At 54.5% G+C, this 6,000-nt stretch overlaps 1 long non-coding RNA gene across 1 annotated transcript; it reads right to left on the reverse strand.

Moving 5' to 3' along the window:
* Positions 1-1,182: 1,182 nt before the first annotated feature.
* Positions 1,183-4,935, reverse strand: LOC144582731 (uncharacterized). Its single transcript, XR_013536074.1, has 3 exons — positions 4,908-4,935; positions 4,491-4,589; positions 1,183-1,313 (listed from the first exon to the last, which is right to left on the reverse strand). It is a non-coding gene; the product is annotated as an uncharacterized LOC144582731 (long non-coding RNA).
* Positions 4,936-6,000: the final 1,065 nt, after the last annotated feature.

Here is a 6,000-nt window from a genome sequence, read left to right on the forward strand (position 1 = left end):
GTGTTTTCATACAACTTTATTTTTCCCTATCTCCAAAAACTAAATTTTCTAACTCTAATGGAACAAACAAAAGCTCAGGAAGCCAGCAAGGTTGCGTGCCCACGTGAACTGGCATAGATGGGGCTGCTCATCTGGGGTGTGGATTAGCGTAGAGAGCCATCCGGAGATAAACATGTCATGGGGACTTAGGGACTTGGGAATGACCAAGTGCCTGGCTGTCCCCGGCTGGGCCCTGGTCTTCCACACCCAGGAGAGCCCACGGCTCCTCTTCCTCTCATCTCCCGGGACTGAATCGATGGAGACCGCCCCCTGGACGGGCCCTTGTGGGGGCTCCCTGACTGCCTGCCCTGATCCCCGTCCCCCCACTGGAGCCGGACAGGGCCGCCCGCAGCTCTGTCTTCCCAAACACGCCTCTCTCTCCCACAAAATAATTTAATGCAATTTAATGGCTTGAAGTTGATGTAAAAATTACAGGCGTGTGCGGGCGGGGTGGGGTGGGGGCCTCGTAAGAAATCCTTTTGAAAATATAATTGAGTTAATGGAGCCATAACTATGTCTCATTTTGGGGTAATTGGCCTGCTTTTTGTCACCCTGTCCATTTACATACTCCTGTTTTCTTTTTGCTATTGATTTTTTCTTTATAAAGTGGGCCACTTTACTGCAATTTTTAAAGCCCCAGTGATGAATAAAACCTCATCTTCCCACTCATTAAGACACAGGAATTAGTCGGGCTCAGGGCCCAGCCAGTCAATTTGTTTAACAATCCCAGGCTGGCGGTGTTTTGGTCGAGACAGGGGCTGCCTTTCGCAAGAGGGACTAGAGAGTGGCGGACCCGGGCGAGGGCTCCACCCCAGGGGAGAAGTCCGTGCTCTCCACCTGCCCCGGACCTTGACTCCGGGATGCCCCTCCCACTCTCCATTTCCCTCCCTTGCTAAAGGCTTCAGCAGCCTTGGACCCCCGAGTCGGCCTTACTGCGGCTGTGACCACAGCCCCACCCACCCGCCTTTCACTGCAGACCAAGGTCGCACTTCCTTTAGGAAATGTTTTTATAATTATAAAATCCATGCACACACAAAGAAAATGAAGCCAATGGCACAATGGGATTTAAAGCAAAAAGTAGCAAACCCTCCCACCCCAGGCTCCAGAGAGGCGTCTGTGAACCGCCTGCTTCGGCTTCCCATGCCCAGGCCCTCTGCGCATGCAGAGAGGTGGAAGCTACGTGCGTCGAATCCACACACAAATCCAGTCCTGCCATACCTGACACTCGCAACTTGGCGTCTGTCTTCATTTCATTACTATCCCATGAACATCTTCTATAGTAGGACAGAAACCCACATACCATTTTTCATGACTTTGTAGCATTTCTCTGCCTGTCCACACCCTGGTACATTTAGAGGACCAGCTGCCTGAGGGTACTCTGCCTGAGGGATTACAGGGTTTCCCAGAACCAGGGATTTTCAGTACCGACACTGGGATCGCCCTGGGCACACTGGGATGGTTGGCCAGCTGATATGTATTTGGCCAGTTGTACTGTTGGACATTCAGGTTGCTTCCAACTTTTCAACATAACAAAACGCTACCGCAAAGGACGTCTCTGTTCATGTAGCTTGTGCCCTTATGCAAGTACCTCTGGAAGATAAAATTCCTAGAAAACAAATTGCCAGGTGAAAGCTATGCAGATTTCAAATAGTGACTGATATTGCCAAATGGCCTTGCAAATGGGTGCCAATGTACACATCACCCCCCTTCCCCGGCCAGGGATGGCAACCTGTTTCCCTGCCTCTGTGGGAAAGCTAGATACTGTCGGTCATTCTGACCCTTGCCATCTGACAGAGGACAAATAGAACCGTGGATTTTAAATTTAATCAGCTTTATTGAGCTATACTTTATTTATTTATTTATATTTATTTATTTTGAGACAGAATCTCACTGGAGTGCAATGGTGTGATCTTGGCTCGCTGCAACCTTGCCTCCCAGGTTTGAGCGATTCTCATGCCTCAGCCTCCTGAGTAGCTGAGATTACAAGTGCCCACCACCATGCCCAGCTAATTTTTTGTATTTTTAATAGAGATGGGGTTTTGCCATGTTGGCTAGCCTGGTCTCCAGCTCCTGACCTCAGGTGGCCCGCCGACTGCAGCCTCCCAAGTGCTGGGATGGCAGGCATGAGCCACCACACCCAGCCAGGATGACACTTTAGATACAAGAAAATTCACCCATTTTAAGTGTATAGTTGGATGTGTTTTGACAAATATTGACAGTTGTGGAACCACCACCACAATCGAGACACAGAACACTAGCTACTTGGGAGGCTGAGAGGGAAGGATCATTTGAGTACAGGAGTTTGAGGCTGCAGTGAGCAGTGACTGCACCACAGCACTCCAGCCTGGGTGACACAGCAAGATCTTGCCACTTAAAAAAACAAACAAACACACATACAGAACCTACCCAGCATCTCAGAAACCCAGAAAGTTCCTCCAGGCTCCTTTCAATCTCAAACCCAATTTCAGCCCCAGGCAACCATGGGTCTACTTTTGGTCACTATGGATTAGTTCTGCCCTTTCTAGAATTTCATAGAAATGGAGTCAGCAGCACACACTGGCTTCGCTGGCTCAGCATGGTGATTTCAGATGCATCTATGCTGTTCCATGCACCACAGTTTTACCCCCCAATTGCCGAGCAGCCCCCCAGTCTGGGTGCCCCGTGTGTGCACCCCTCACCTGCTGGTGGGCATCTGGGCTGTTTCTTCCAGTTCATAACATAGAGCTGTTATGAACACTTGTGTATAAGGTCGGGGTAAGCACCAGCAGTGGATGGCTAGGTTACATGGTAGGTGTGTTTCCCTCATTGTCAAACTGCTTTCCAACGTGGTTGCACCACTTCACATTCCCACCACAGTATGAGAGTTCCAGTTCCTCCTCATCCTCACTAACACCTGATACTGTCTGCCCTGCTGATGTTAGTTACACAGGCAAGGGTGTGGTGTATCTGGTATCTCACTGTGATTTTAATTTGCATCTCTCTGATCAGTGTGTTGTGTTTTAACGTTTGTTAAGAATGATGTTTTTTGGCTGGGTTTGGTGGCTCACACCTGTAATCCCAGCACTTTGGGAAGCTAAGGCAGGCAGATCACCTGAGGTCAAGAGTTTGAGACCCCAACATGGTGAAACCCCATCTCCATCAAAAACACAAAAAAAATTGCTGGGCATGGTGGTGTGTGCCTGTAATCCCAGCTACCTGGAGGCTGAGGCAGGAGAATTACTTGAACCCGGGAGGCGGAGGTTGCAGTGAGCCGAGATCACTTGAAACCCAGGAGGCAGAGGTTATAGTGAGCTGGGATGGAGACACTGCCCTCCAGCCTGGGCGATAGGGTGAGACTCTGTCTCGTTAAAAAAATAAAATACAAAAGGATAATGTCTTTATCACACAGAAATGTCAAACATTTTGTGCAATAAATTTCTTCCTGGTTGTGGCTTTTGGGCTTTGTCACAGTTTCCTTTAATACCCCAGTGACAATGGCTTAAGTCCCCCATTTACTTTTAGGAGGAGTTACAAGTGTGATGGAGCCGGTACCCAGGCTCACACTCCCTGCCCCCTCCCCGGCCCCCAGCTTTCTCCACTATGGCCACATGTTTGTCTTCAGGGATTTGTGGAAAGCTGTGTAGACAGACACCTCTGTCCACCTGGGGCACTGAAGCCATGCCATGGCCTGTCCTGCAGCTACTGGGTCAGCAGCCCTCCAGGAGTCTGGGCAGAAGGCCATGCTCATGCTGCACCTGAAGCCACTTTGTCTGTCACTCACAGCGCTCCCATCTGGTCAAAAGCTCCTGAACCCAGGCCATGAGCCCACATGCAGGAAGGTGGGTCTCAAAGGGAGAAAGCTGGCTATGGCAAGAGGCCAAGGCCGCCCGGCAGGGAGATGGAGCCAGGTCTCACCCCTCACCCTGGCCAGTGAGGCCCAGCTACCTGTTCCACCAGGGCTCAGGGGACCCCATTCATGTTCTTTGTCCCTGGGTGCAGGCTGCATTTGCATTTCCCAGTAACCCCTGCGGCCATGGTGACCTGGTGCCTACGGTATGGACAAGGATTGCAAACCAGTGTGGTGGGAAAGGGGACCGACCACAGGAGCTGTCTTGGAGGCTGTGTGAGCCACGGCCAGCCTGGATCCCCAGGGACAGACAAAGGTGAGAAAAGGCACCAGCAAAGCCGGGACACTGTGGGCCTCTTGGAAATGAGGTGATATTTGAGGGTTCCAAACGGCATCCGAGTAATCAACGTGGGACCAGCTCAGACCTGTGCTGAGGGGGTGGGCACCAGTCGGCAATGCCCCGCCGCCCTTGCAGAACTCTCCCCGAAGCCTGGCTCCCTCCCGGTGCCCACCCGCCTTCTGGAGGCCACAATCCCGCCTCCCTTCTGCCCATCGCTCTCACCACAACCCTCCCCGCCCCGGTGTCTCACTCACGCTTCAATCTGGACTTCCCCGTGGGGCGCACCTTAGAGGGTCTCACGTAGGAAGCCCCATGGTGGGTCGGCCCCGGTTCCACACGCCGACCTGGAAACCAGCCCGCACCTGCGCTTCTCAGGGGCGCCGGCTGTGGGCAGGCGGACCACACGTTGAGAATGGGCTCCCCAGGTGGACGCCTGCCGCCTGTGGCCCCGATCAACCCTCCCTTCACCAGCACTGAGTCCCCTGGCACAGCCCCGGGATTCAACCGCCCCTACGCGGAAACGGAAGCCGCACTTGAGGTTTCTGATCGGGGAAGGTCAGGGGCCCTGCACCGGCTGCTGCCACCGGCCCCTCCTCCTCATCCTGACGCCTCCTCCTCATCCTCAGCCCAAGTAGGGGAGCCCACGAGTCCAGTCCCAACCCAGACCCCGACCTTGACCCCGACCCTGATCTCCACCCTCACCCTTATCCCCATCCCCGCCGGGTGAACCAAAGACCACAGCGCCCTCTGCTGGCACCAGAGTCCCACTGCTGAGAAGGCTGATTGGCCCAGAGCTGTCAAACCCAATCACGTGATCGGCGCAGACCCTCCTCTGATTGGTCATGCTGAGCCATGAGCCCGCCCCAGGTGGGAGGGGGCACTGTGAGTGGCAGCCCGCGCGGCCTTGCTTTTCGGCGGGAACCGGCTACCTTCAGCCCCTGTGCATTCATTAGGTGCAAGGCCCAACTCCCGCTGCGGGGATTCTAGGTGGCGCTGGCGCCCGGGCCGAGGGATCCCTGGACCGAGCCCTCGGTGGTTGAGCTGGGCCCAGAACATCTGGCCTTGGCTGGCCCCTCTCATTCGGGGATCACCGGGTCGGGCTTTCCCTCCTACAGGATGCAGTGGACTCAGAGTGGCTGTTGGCTGAGGAGCGGGTGCTTGGGGGCCCTTCCCTGAGGGTAGAGACAGGGGCGTGCAGAGACTGTCTTGGGGGTCATCCATCCTCAAAATCCCACATGGGTCCCCCAGGTCACCCCCTCCCCACCTGCCCTGGGAAATCTCCCAGCAGCTGTTTCCTGGAACAACTAACGAGGTCAGCTGGAGGTTAGAAGGAGGGTCTGGAAGCCGGGTGGGGGTAAAGATGGGGAGGTCCCAGGAGGGGTGGGGGTGGCCCGGCCAGCCTGGAGCCACAAAGGGCAGAGAGAGTGCAGCGCCACGGCCAGCCGCCAATGGGGCCGCCAGCAATGTGGTTTCAATCTAATTGTCCCAAAATATTGTTACAACACAAACCACGTGCCATGCACTCACCTGCAACTAATCAGCGACAAAGCTACCGAATAAATCGGTTCCACACCCTGGGACCAGGCAGCCCAGCGCATGAACCCGGGTGCCCGGGCTGGGACCAAGGCCAGGTGGCTTGTGCCGGGGCCTGTTTCCTGTTGGGGCAGGAATTGTCAGGACAAGTGCGGTTATAACAGGAGGCTCCTCCTCTTTTTGTGATGCCTCACTTCAAGCTGGAGGCAGAGCCAGAAGGAACAGCCCCTCATGTCACAGCTGGCCCAGGCCCGAGAGGGTC

This window comes from Callithrix jacchus, chromosome 5 (genome assembly GCF_049354715.1).
Source record: "Callithrix jacchus isolate 240 chromosome 5, calJac240_pri, whole genome shotgun sequence".
Classification (NCBI taxonomy): Eukaryota; Metazoa; Chordata; class Mammalia; order Primates; family Cebidae; genus Callithrix; species Callithrix jacchus.